This window comes from Amblyomma maculatum, chromosome 6 (genome assembly GCF_055883805.1).
Source record: "Amblyomma maculatum isolate TAMU_Amacu chromosome 6, ASM5588380v1, whole genome shotgun sequence".
In the NCBI taxonomy this organism is placed as follows: Eukaryota; Metazoa; Arthropoda; class Arachnida; order Ixodida; family Ixodidae; genus Amblyomma; species Amblyomma maculatum.
In genome coordinates this window covers 21,863,382-21,876,534 of record NC_139349.1, presented here as the reverse complement: position 1 = coordinate 21,876,534, position 13,153 = coordinate 21,863,382, and the positions used below count along the sequence as shown (strand labels likewise).

Genomic DNA, 13,153 nt, shown 5'->3' with positions numbered 1-13,153 from the left:
CTTGCAATCTGTGCTGGGAAATAGAGCGCAAAAATTGCACCTAAGCTTTTTTTCACTGTCTGCATGAGCTCTACTCGGGGTTTTTAACGGGAGAACTATTTTTATTACTTAAAGATCAGTGACTCCGGTAGACAATTATAAGTTCTTATGTTGAGACATGACAGATTAGAAGGGTTTTTTTACCGATTAGTTAGGCCGGGGTTGTTTCACCTTGTCTCCAGTTTTATTGGGGCTCGGCGTCATTTGCTGCTTTACGCGTATGAAGGAGGCCCACATGCAACTGTGGCTGAAAAGGAGCACGCAAACGCTTGATTATTGCTGCCGCCAGCCTGCAGAATGTCGCCCATTGAGGATAGTCAAACAGAAATCAGTTTATAAGCTGCAAAGCACGGCCAATTTAAATCAGTGTTGCAAGAAAAACTTCTGCCTTGCAGGCCGAGTCTGACCTTTGCGAATGTCCACTGGGCTGTCGAATGGTATACTTCAGGATGCTTTTCTGATAAAGTATCCAATGTTGTTCTTGGACATTTGTGCAAAAATTGTACTCTAGCACTCTTCTACCACCTTTCCATAGTATCTAGGGAACTAAAGCTAGCGCCTCACTAACCCTTATTTCGATGGTCACTGTGCCAATCGGAACAGCCGCTTTCCTTTAAAAACGGGCGGGGTGCCGTTAATCGTTCGGGTGGCACCCGTAAATATCACAAAGCAGCTGCAGGATATATGCCAGGAAAGGCGTGCAGGGCATAAGGATGTGTACGCGTATGTGTACTGGGTTTTCAACCTCGTATCAAGACCTGAAAGGCAAACTCCTCATTCGGGGTTGCTTTCACCTGAGCGGAAGCGCGGACTATCGTTCTCCAATGGGCTGCTTCCGGTCGAACCAGACCGCACATTCATCAAGATCAGGTACGCGCGACGTCCCGCCAGAGGGTCACGAAAAATGCGCCCCTGCCGGTACGTCTCATTCGCTGCCGCAGGCTGCTTCGTTCGCGTTGAAAGTAGAAGGAACCGTTACGAAGAGTGAAGCCACGCTCTCACTCTGTGTCTCTTCTTCTTTCCCCTCTCGATGTTTTGGTGGAGAGGGAAGAAGGGCAGCGCAAGGGACGAACAAAGGAAGTGGCGGTCCGTTACTGCAGCACGGAATAGAGCGCAACAGGAGCGGCCGCGGCACCACCTCCCCTCTGCTTTCTCCCCTCACACTCCCCGTTGCGACTCGGGCTTTTCTTGGGGAGCCATCACGGTCAGCAAAACGGCGGAAGATCTAAACTCAAGCCGGACGTACTCGCTTCGTAAAACCTGCTGAGCTGTTCGGAAACGTGTGTCTGTTTCTGAGGGTGAAGTTCGCTTTACCGGACACTTCGTTGTTGTTGACTATGGATGCCGGGTTTTCTCGAGCAGTACTGGAGGCGGCACATCCATATAACACGAGCAACGTATGCCGTCTCCTCACACCCACGTAGCTCCCGTTGGCTTTAGTGCTGCTGACGGCCAGTGGTTCCTGTCTCGCTCGTGCAGGTACATATCCTTCCAGGAGTGGTCGTGAAGGGTGAGAGGGAGCCGTGGTTGCACACATAGACGAACCGCGCCTGCCCGAGTTGAGTCGGGGGCGGTGTGAGGGCGTGGGCCTAGCGTGCACCGGATATGGAAGAGCTCCTTGAACCACTTCCGGCGTCACGGAAGCGTGTCCGAGCGGCCCGTCTCCCTACTGCTTTCGCCACACCCCTCCTTTCCACGTCCACCACCAAGTCATGCTATTACTTGCCCCGATGTAATTTGCAATAACTCTCCCATTTCTTAGGGTAAAATAATTTCAGCATCCGGATTTGGAACATGCAGTCCGTTACTTAACTCGCTACAGTCTGACATGGGTTTGATTTCAACTCGCTTCATGGTCCGTATAAATAGTAAGCACAATGCAGCGATCTAGAATTAAACGTCTTGCGCACCCTTGTTTATTTTTACAACTGAAAGGCAAAAAGTTATTTATCTTCGAGTCTCCTTCTTTGTTAGAATGATAATTAAGCTATGCTGCAAGAAATTAGGTATGCTTGGACTGAGCATTCGGCGCGTATCCATTCAGCCAGGGACAAAGAATGGATGAAGAGGTCGACCGTGATGAAAGAGCGCCGCTATTGACGGGATACAAACTCCTGCAGGCTCTGGCTGCTTTTGACAAGAATAAGCCAAGTGCATAGTGACAATGAAAGTCATCGCATCTTTCAATGCTTTCCAGTGAGTGCAGAGTGGGTTCTATACTTCGTGTTGCTATCTCTGGTATAGCGTCTGCAGATTCTCTATGCCACTCTGTAGGTTACATATCTGGGTGACCTCCGCTACGGACCGCTGACGGATTCTTCTTTGTGCGGGTTTCAGTGCTCGGTTGTTTACGTCTCAGCGGCGCATCCATTAACGAGCAGCGAGATAACTGGAGAAGCGTCGCGGCATTCTTAAGTCTTGCCCACGCTTCGTTGCTTGTGTAGACCCAGAGATAAACACGTTTTCCACGACCAGACGTGTCAGCCAGATGGCTCGCTTCCTCGCCATAAATGTGTGGGATACACTTCTGAGTGGCACACGCGCATAATATCGCACTTAATGCGTGGATCTACTGATAGAGAATTGCACAAGCATCGCTATCTTTGCAAAGATCCTTATTCTCGAATCAACGCGAACGTGGATATTTCAACCCAGAATAAGTAACCGAAGAATTCAAGCATATTCATTTTTCATTCTTATTCGTTTCCAGAGAGAGAGAGAGAAACTGAGAGAAGAATGGAAGAAATGGAGGGGGGGTTCCTCGTTGTAATGGATGGGAGAATAAATGGGATGGGAGAGGGAAGAGGAGGAAAGAGAGCAGTGTTAAGTCTGCAATTTAGAAAGGAAGTGACAATTTTGAGGCTGAAAGATCAAAGCCCACGGCGTATACTGGCACGACGTCCTCAAGAAACTAAGGAGGGCTTGACAGGCCATCCTATATGGCCAGTGATCGCTCTGGCCTCCGTCATTCGTCGCCTGCGCCGACGGGTGTGGTCCACAATGTGTTTAATTCATGGTACTTTAAGCACCATGGCAGTATCTTGCAGATCGCTGTATCTGCATTTGGTAATATGCTTACCCATGAAAGACAATGTATACGGGCAGGCAAATAGAAGGTAACTCGTTACTGTACCACACTCAAAAAAGCCTGCGATTTTATCGCTTTTATCTACACATATATAGGAATAATACCAATCACGCAGCACAATAAGGGCGCCTTCGTTGCCGCGAAACGCCATAGCAGGCGGTGATAACTGACGGGTGATAAACGGGAGGCGCTTTGCCTGCACCGTCATCGCGACTGATAGCCATTTGTCACGTGTAACACACGCGGAATTCTTTCAGGGCGAGCTCAGCGATGGCATGCTGAGTTACTTCGTCCCCCAGGTGGCGTCCTTCATTGGTCGCCTACCTTTCCATCTACGTGGAGGGTCCTGACTGAGAGGCTCATGTGTGTCAGGCCGCCGTGCTAGCTTGATAACATTCGGAGATATCGTAGCCTGCGCTCCCATTTGGCAATGACTGATTCGCTTTTCAGAGCAGCGTTACTGACTCGCACTTTTCGATTTCATCTGCGTGCTTTGCGCAGCAAATAAATAGGGGCTCAGTGAAACCTACAGCATTTTTTTTTTTTTTTTACCGCACAGTGCTGAGGTAACGTCGGCGGCCTTAGTGCGACTCCTGCCGCTTGCGTGTACAGTGAGTGTCAGGCGCGAAATGTGCACAAAAGGTGAAAATGAATGGTGCTGCTGCTGCTGATAACAGGCAATTGCTAATCTGTGCAGCCTTTGGCACCCGCTATCTCTCTCTGTGCGAGCCCATTCCGTTTTTGAAGCTTATCTTATCTCGTCCCTCTCATTGCACAGGCTGCGATCCTGTCCCGTGCTCTCCGGATGGGTGCATGAGCGGCTTGAACACTCGCTTCTGGCTCGAAACATCAACCAGGACACCATTAATCATGCAAGGCTGGAATTTTACCGCGCTGATCTTTATTATTGGCTGTGTGGTCGACATTGTGTAGAAGCCTATTTCTAGAAAGGTTTTTGAACCAAGTATCACGTCTCTTTGGCATATACTTCGCTGCTTTCACGGTAACCTTATGAATCACGTCGAACATACGCAGCGCGTAAACCTTTCGCCTATATAAAAAAAAAAAAGAAAAAAAAAGAAAAAGCTTACTCTGAGTGGAGCAGTTGATCCCAACGAATGGTGCGTGTTTTACATTTTCATGTTGCGTCTAAAAGCGTGTTTGTGACCAGTGGTTCTTTCTTATTACAGCGCACATTGAGCTGATTTTAAATGTTCGGTACTTCGATCAAGGCAGGTGTCAAGAAATGCTGTGCGAAAACCACGTCACTAGTGCAGTTATTCAGTCACACTACAATGACTAATCACACAAATAGTCTAGAAAATCACGAGTGAAAAAAAAAGAAATCTTGTCAATTAATGACAGTTCATACAATACTGAAAGTTTCATGGACTAAGTAATAATAATCTGCATTTGAGTGTTACTCTGACACGGCTCTTTGAGTGTTACTCTGACGTCGGTCAGAACCTGGACCTTCGTTACAAACACGAGATGCAACCCTGGACAAAAGTAAAGACACCAAGAAGCATTTGTGAAATTCATAACCCTCGAAGAGGGGATAATGAGAGTTCATTTTAGTTTTTACGTGATTTTAAACGCTGGCGATACAAAGAGCCATATAGCATGGCCCAGAAGCACACCCCTGGCTCCAAACGCTTGATTAAGCCCCTTGCATCTTAGCAGCATGCTTACTGGGGCGAGAACTTCGGGGTGGTGGCAGTCGTCACCATGCTCTGCTTTCTTTCCCGCATGTATTTCTTTAATGTCGTTTTAAATCTGTCAACTGGCAGCGCCATCTCCATTCAAACTTTGAAAGCATAAATGTTCTCGAGTAAATGATTTCTATGCTGGAGAGCTTGAGACCTGGAACCGCGGCGTAGAGGCTACGGCCGGTCATGAATGGACCAGTATGAACGAGCCGCGGCATCACCGCCTTCGCATAGTGAGTGTATTATGTAGAACGGGCATGGCAGATACACACACAGTGCTGCGTCGGCCTCGAAGCTCCGACGGTGCCAACAAAGCTCGTCGGTTATGCCGAGCTCGTAACGCACCGCTGCGTGTTGGTGTCTTGGCGCAGGGCGCTGTTATTTCTGGAGCCGCGCAGCAGCCAGTGTGTGGTGCGGCAGCTACGGCCGCGTTTCCATTGAGGCCGGTTCATTAAGCCCGGGTTTCGCGTGAATGGAGCGCCAGCCATGGGTCCAGCGGCGACGAAGAGCCTATTGGGAGAGGGAGGAACCGTGGGCGGGAGTAAGAGAGGGCTCTCGAGGTTCAGAGTGGTCTCGTTCTCGTGCCTCGCTTCCCTTTTCGGTCTGTACTACTTTTCTGTCGCTCGAGATTTTTCGCTTTGCTCGCGGCAAAGCTGACTCGGCCTGGCACCACCACGGCCGTCCGCGACCGCCCGCAAAATAAACACGCCGCAGCTGCCGCCCTGCGGAGCATAGTTCAAGGGACGGCATACAAATAGAAAGCCTCCTCCTCGCTTTGCCCTTTTCCGCTCCCTCGCCGCATCTTCCCACTCTCAGCCCTTGTGTAGTGTTTTCTCTTTTTTTCCCCCACTCCCTTTCTAGTCCTGCGCATCTTCCTTTTGTTTCTTATCCAGAAAAGGGTTGCGGCGAAAAATGCAAGCGAGGTTTGCTTACAGAGCCAGCGATTTCTCTTTCTGCTGCGTCGGCGGCGGTTTCGCTCCGCCGCAATTTTGCGTTTTCGCCGGTTTCGCTTTCCGGTGCGCTCGTTCTTTCGTTTTTCTTTTCTACTCGGCACCCTCTTCTCTTTCTCTCTCGCCCAGTCTTTTCCTCCTTGCTGCCACTTTCCTTCTCTCTTTTATCGTTCAGCGCTCTTCTCACAGATGGCGCTACTAGTAGCGCGGCGGCAAGGAGTTTGCCGCGGCGAGCTGGGTGTTTGAAATGGCGATTCCAAAAGAGCAATTTGACGAAAAAGAAAAGAACAAAAAGAAACATTTAAATGAAGAACGCGCACTGTCTTTCATGTCCTTCAGTGATGTGTCAGAACTTTACAAATTTGCCTGTAGAAGGTTTCGTTAGCGTGGTACCTTATAATAATAAAGCCAACAGGAGTAAATTTCCTAATTTCAGATACCAGTAAATAGCGCATTAAGGGAAGTAAAGATTTGAGGGGCACGGTGCAAGAGAGCAACGCTAGTTTCTCAAAAGAGTAGCCTTAAAGAGCGTCTCAAAATGCGTAGGCGTTCACACACCATCAAATTTGAACCCATGTTTTGAATGATATTTCTTCTTTAGCTATGTAACGCCGTTTCTCCTCCTATCACTTAAAAAAGAAAAAAAAGAAAGTTGGCAGTGTATGTTTCTTCTCATTAGCGGGAGCGCACCGCATTTCAAAAGCACGCGAACAGGTGCTGCACCATACGCATTTTCACTGCGAATTCGGCGAATGCCCCGAACTTTTCAATTGTACATAGATGTTCAAACGGGCAATAAATATATCGTTTGCACTTCTTTGTGCACGCGCCTTATTGCGCTGTTCTTTGTAATTAATTGTAGTGATCGGTGTAGTGATCGGTGCTCAAATACTTGGCGCTCTTCATCAGCCTTCATCAATCAGCCTTAACATTGGGCTTTCCCTCATTTTGAGTTATCAGCTCATTACAACCCTCAAGATATTAATGTTTGAATATGTGACCGTTCTAACACTTCCGTCAGATAAGAATACATGTTCACGTGCGGAGGAGCATTGTATCTATCTATTCGTTCCGCCTAAAGTTAAAGTTAAATTGGTTCACAGGAAGGGAAAGGCGCAGTAACTGTCACACTTGCTCTGTGGACACCCGAACCGCGCCGTAAGGGAAATTAATTAGTTCTCCGCATCGCAGACGTGTGGCGGTGGCTTGACACGCTGTGTAGTAAACCTTCTATGAAATAGTTCGACCGCAACTCGTTTAACTAGTTGAAATCACTTCAAGACTGATAAGAAATCTACTCCAAGTTTAGACATGGGTGCAAGACTCCTAGTACGGGCATGTGTTCAGAGAAGGACTTATATGGCTTGTCGACGACGAAACAAAGCCTGCAGTTGACTCGTGTGTTTGGACCGACCTCCAGATGCACAGACTGATAAAGCAGCTCTGCGCAATGCCTGCGACAACATTGTGTGATAACTGATATGAGTCACAGCACTGTCATCTGTACTGGGACTAGAGTTGAGCCAGGCCTGTTTGCCCTTTGAACAACGCTCCTGTCAAAAGACGCGCCTCGAACTGCGCTCTACAATCGCAGCAGAAACATAACAAGGCGAATAGGTTTGTAGATGTGGTGAATTTTGCGGGCCTGCACTTTTAACAGACCACTTTGCTTGCTCGCGCGATTACCTAAACGTTTGAATCAGATGCATTTTCGGTATAGCTTTCGACATGTGTGTGTGTGTGTGTGTGTGTGTGTGTGTGTGTGTGTGTGTGTGTGTGTGTGTGTGTGTGTGTGTGTGTGTGTGTGTGTGTGTGTGTGTGTGTGTGTGTGTGTGTGTGTGTGTTAACATCCATATTAAGCGTTTTGTTAGTAGGCTAAACACTTGCATAACCATTCTACAATCGTGACCTGATTGACCTATAGTTGCCGAGAACATATGCCATTTGCGCTGAACACCTGCTGTTCAAAGTCCACTACTAACGGCTGCTCTTTTGTGCATGGTGGCGCCATCTCGCGACGTAGCGGAGAAACCTTGTGTGAATGAGAAAGAGACAGAGAGTGTGGGGCTCCCCTCATTTCCGGGCTTTTCTCTCGTTTCCTGTCGTCGGCGTTTTTCTTTCACTTCCCTCCTTTCTCCACTTCCATCTGCACTTCTTTTTAGCTCTCACTTTTCCGCGCAATCCAGCAAGACCTCTTCAGTGTGCACTTTCGCCAGGTTTCTCAAACATCATGATACATTTGCTGCCTTATTTGCAAGATTTATACGTCACTGGCGCAAGCAATGCTCATTCCTTCATTAGTGCGATAACATACCAATCAGCGAAAATTACGCCGGTCTGAAAATAGTAAGAATGTGTTGAGAGAAGGATGTCCTTTCAGATTAGAATGCGCTTTTCTTTTTTCTTTTTTCTTTTTTTGTGTGCGGAAAACACCTTAATCATTGATGAAAGATATTTCAGATTTTGCGTCTGAGCCTCAAAGAAATGGTTGTCTTGCTATTGTTATTCTTTTTCCTTTGAAACAGTTCCGCTACTCCGGATTGGGGTATGCGTATGATGGTTTTAGCTACTTCACGAAGCACCCAGCCAGCCAAGCAACATGGGTACTAAACGTAAAATAAATTTATTTAATAAAACAGTACACGAGTGTTTGGAACTAAAAAATAATTACGGCAGGTAGGAAAGAAAGCTGTCCATTGATTAACAGTTAAGGACAATCCCAGGTGACGTATTCTATTCCTTTGCTGGAAAAACGAATGAAGAATGGTATCAGTAGCAAATGTATGTACTCTACTAAGTACTATGAATGTTTGGTTCTAGTATTCCAAGTAGGCGAAGGAACTATGCAAAGGCCAGAATCGACTTTTAGAGCACCGTTTATCAGAAGGAACATAAACTTGAAGCGTGTTGTTCGGGTGCGGGTACTAAGAGCAGCGAAGCTCGCTTTAAGAGTTCCTATTGGGGTGTTATTACATTGAAATTTGTTATAAATGAACCTGACTGCTTTTGCGCTGGACACTTTCGAACTTATTTATGCTTACCGTGTGCGCAAAAAACAACGGAGGGTGGTAGTAGTATCCGAGCACAGAACGGACATAAAGACAGTATGCTACTAACTTGGGTGTCTGAAGAGGCAACAGATTTTTTTTTTAAAACATGCATTCTACAAGAAATAGTACATTTTTTCTTCTTTTTCAAGATGGTATTTCTCTCGGCCTCAGGTTTCTGATAACTTTAAAGTCTGCTGATGCTTAGAACCGTTAATGAGGCATCTCACTTCGAGACCGATGCGGGGGTGGCTCGACCTGGCGAAAAGGGGAGCATGAAGCCATAGATTTTCGCCTCGTCGCTTTTTTCTTTTTGCACATTTATATTTGCGTTAGGTAGTTTGATTAAATATCGACTATCATGCATCTTCGCTTTCCAGCAGCTGTGACACGGTGCCTGCGCAGTAAGCTTTGAAAAGTATACCGACATCATGAGTCGCACGTCGCTGATGCCGCTGTCACATCTCAAGCTCGCGCAAGAGGTCTAGTGGTATAGATAACGGTGCGAAATTCCGCGTGCTCTGCCCCGCTGTGCTCGGGTAGTGTTTTCTTTGCTGCTCTCCACATTTTATTTCTCATTTCCTTCTCTCCTGGCGGCTTACGTCAGTCTACTGGGCGTCAGTGTCACCTCCCCCTTTTCAGCGGCCACTGCTGACTGGCGCGTCAGCCGACAGGCAGCTTTCAAACTCTTGCTGCTGCAGCAGCCTGTCTGTTCGCCACAGTTGAGCGGCGACGTCCTTGGAACCGTCTGTTCTCTCTAGCGCGCCTCGACAGCTCATAGAGATAGCTGCGGCACTGGCCCGTTGAGTAACAAGTGCGGCGGGGAAAAATGAACAAGAAAGCTGAATAAAGAAGTTGAACAGAAATAAACAAATTAGGCTCGTAGAGAACCAGGAGATAACGATAGTGTGAGCTGGGAGGGCGGCAGAAATATAGGCATGTGTGACAAGCACGCGAAGGCTCGCCAGAAAGAAGGCAGCAGCAGCGAATTTCAAGGGCGGACAAATTGTAAGTCGCCCATGCATAGACACAACAAAGGGCAGCCGAGCGTCGTCGCTAGCTGCGCGCGTCTTGCACCGTATTAATGGAGCTCTTGACGCCTTGCTCGGCGCTCTTTTGAGGAATCGCGTCATCAGTCATCGTCACTTGCGAGCGTACACTTGGCGAGCTTTGGAGTTCCGCAGGCGCTGCTCTTCTCATCTCGAATGGTTGCCGCTGCGTGTGCCAGGTGGCCGTCTGCACCGCGAGAATTCGCTTGTTTAATGCATCCGCACGCAGTGCAAAAACTTGGCATCTAACGGAATCGCTGTGTAAATCTCATCTAATTACGTGACTATGGTGTTCGCGCATGGGAACAGAAAGGAAACAAAGGAGCCGGAACCTGCATGTTTGGAAGAACTTGGTCGAAGCGTCACCAAGGCGTAGGGTGCCACACATTTCCTTTATGCAAGGTGGTCACACCTAGCGGTAGGCAAGAGAAAATTTGCACATTGATGGCAGGAAAGAAACAATATGCCTGTGTTCCCTATTCGCAGATTGCCAGGTCATGAGCATCATTTCATTTTCATCCAGTACATCATTTTCAACGTAAGGTATGCTTACTTGTATTGGTCAGCTCAGTGCCTACAGCAGCTACCATGGTCCGATTTCCACTTGAGGCTTGCATCCGGCGCGTCCTGATGCAAGCTTACTGTGTCAGCGAAAACCTGCGTTCACTTAGTGACTTTCTGAGCCTCACTGACCTCGCTAGAATGCGTGCCCGGATAGAAAGCAAATGTGTACGCTTCCCAAGCAAAAAAACAGCGCCGGGGTGGCGCCAGCGACATCTGCTGGCAGTCGCCGATATAGCCTGCGTTCACAATCTCGACCACGAACACTAGTTGGTGGTTTGACGTCTGCTAACTAGAGACACCCGCTGCGCGCTGCACTCAGCGGGGTGAAGGGGGAGAGGATGTGCTAGATAGCGGCACTCCTTTAAGCTGGCGATGCGCGCTGAGAGTATGACGGGGGGCTCAGCTGCTCTGGGTCAAGGTCAAGTTTGACGAGTAGGCCCTTTCATGTGGCCGAAGCCGAGTGTGTCCACCACGTCGCCGAGTGGCCTAGGCCGGTGCTTTGTTCTGAAGCCTTGCAGCCCGGCCTTTTCTACAAGGCGGGTCGGCGGTTGCGGAGGTTATTAGCGTCCCTGTCTGCAGAGATCAAATAACAGAAGCTGTTCCGGTAAAGAATCCCGACTGTGAGAAAGATCTGAGCGAAAACGACCTTAACGTGGAAGGACGACTGCAGGCCCTGTTCCCAGGTGGCTTCGTTTGTAAATTCGAGTGAAAAGTTTGTGTAACGCGGGTCGAGCAATCCGCATATTATGAGGCGTCAGCGTTTTTCAAAATATGTACTAGGGGGGTGGGACTGGCTAAACAACCGCGTGACCCTAAAGCTCACTTTCGTCTGGTCGCTGAACTTGGCCTGATCAGAACGCTTAGTGTCCGAGCCTTTTTGTGATCTTCGAAGGCCACGCTTTGTCTGGCAGCCCCAGCTAACGGACAGGCCTCTACGCGCGGGCCTTCGGCTTTCCCTTGCTTTGTTTCCTCTGCGCGCCGGTGCGGCAGACCTCAGTGACCCGCAGTGCGTGACCAAGGCGACCTCCCTCGTCCGGAGGAGCGCGAAAGTGGCTCTTCCCTTTGGCACCGGAGAGCGGAACGAAGAGGTTTGCCGCCACAGCGGATCTTCTGTTTCGAGTCGGAGAGCGCGACGAACATCGTCCACTCCCTTGCTTTCATCTCCCTCTCGCTACTCACGTCGACTGCTGCTTGCTGACAGATACGTGTTCAGTTTCTCCGAACTGCGAAGCCTTTCTTCTTCTCCTCCTCCTGGCCGCTGATACGTGCTTGCGACTCTGGAGTCGTCTGGACACAAGTCCCCCGTTCTCATCGCTCTGGCGACGCCGCCGCAACGCTTTCGGCTCCTGCTGGCTGGCGTCTGCGTGCGTGCGTGCGTGCGAGTGACATCGCGAGGGATGGGCAGGGCTGCTGAGGGTGCGACTTCCTTTTCCCGTCGCAGAATCCGCTGCGTGCTGCCGATAAGAACCCGCATCGCGCCTTCCAGAAGCGGACCGAGATCAACCGTTGCTTCCGCTGCTGGCGCGCACACCACGCAGCAGTTGGAAGCTCCAAGCAAAGCGCGGTCGGAGCGTCGGCGCGCGCGCTTCTTCGCTTATCGCGTCAGTACAGCTACGGTAGGAGGGTTACACACGCTCCCGAGTGCACATTCTGTGAGAGTTGCGAAAGCGCGCATTTCAGTACTGCTGTTCACGTAGGCCCTGTGTGTGGTGCGCCCCGCATATATTCCGAGGAGTTAGGTCAAGCAAGATGTCAATTAGGGGCGCGTTTATTTCGGAACAGGGTTATATTGTTTTTGCTGCGTCACTCTTTTGCAGGAGTGTAGTGGGAACTTTATGAGCAACTATTTATTTATTTGTTTATTTACAAGGTACTGCTAGCCTCGGTTGAGGCTGTCGCAGGTTTGGAAGATTGTATTACAGCCCAGTTTAGCAGTTAAGCAAGCGGAAATTAGCGGGTATACTGAATTCGTGCTGTGCAAATTCAATTATACGTCGATAAGGCTATCGAGACAACAAAGGGAGGGCGACTATGACAACGCTTGTTAATATTTATCGAACTGCACTGCTGTTCTATGGTCACCGTTAATGAGATAACGAAGTTGCTGCAAATGGAACCAACTTGTAACTTCACCGTGCCTGTGGTCAGGTTTTTTTCTTATAATATTTTCAATAATGACATTTCAATACAAAAATCATATATTTGGGTCCCGCCGCTATGGCCAAGTGGTTACGGCTGTCTCTGGTCCAGAGGACGAGAGCTCGATCCTGGCCACGGCGACTGCTTTTCGATGGGCGCGAAAACCATGGCGCCCGATGACATGAGCACTATCAATAGAGCACGATCTCAGGAGAAAACTACATGTTTTCAATGCTCCCTGCCTGAGTAGGTGTGTGGGTGAGAGAAAAAACGTTTATTGTCTGATATGGGGATTGCATATTGTGGGAGTGGGACCGTCCAGGGCCCCAATAGTCCTCGCAGCTGCTTCAGCCCGGCGAACTAGCAGACTCATCGAGACCTCCATTGCGGCGTCCCCGAGTGTCCACTGGATGGTAAACCCCCCTCCCTGTAAACCAAAACACAAATAATTGGTTATGCAATATGTATGAATAGTCGCAGGGTCATTTTTTTTTCACGGGGATGGGCTCGGAAAACATGCGCTCTCTCATTAAGTGGATGCTATTTAATGATGCCAATGTAACTTGCA

General features: G+C 48.9%; 1 protein-coding gene and 1 long non-coding RNA gene across 4 annotated transcripts in view; one reads left to right on the top strand and one right to left on the bottom strand.

The window, feature by feature from the left end:
- Positions 1 to 11,390, bottom strand: part of LOC146185247 (uncharacterized) — a 130,646-nt gene extending 119,256 nt beyond the window's left edge. The window contains exon 1 of one of the 2 annotated variants that reach the window (XR_014707975.1): positions 10,436 to 11,390. This is a non-coding gene — a long non-coding RNA (uncharacterized LOC146185247). The remainder of the gene's footprint in view (positions 1 to 10,435) is intronic. The other variant, XR_014707974.1, reaches the window with a different exon arrangement.
- The window catches only part of pnt (ETS transcription factor pointed), a 325,056-nt gene that overhangs the window by 223,401 nt on the left and 88,502 nt on the right, over positions 1 to 13,153 (top strand). The gene's annotated exons all lie outside the window — the stretch shown is intronic.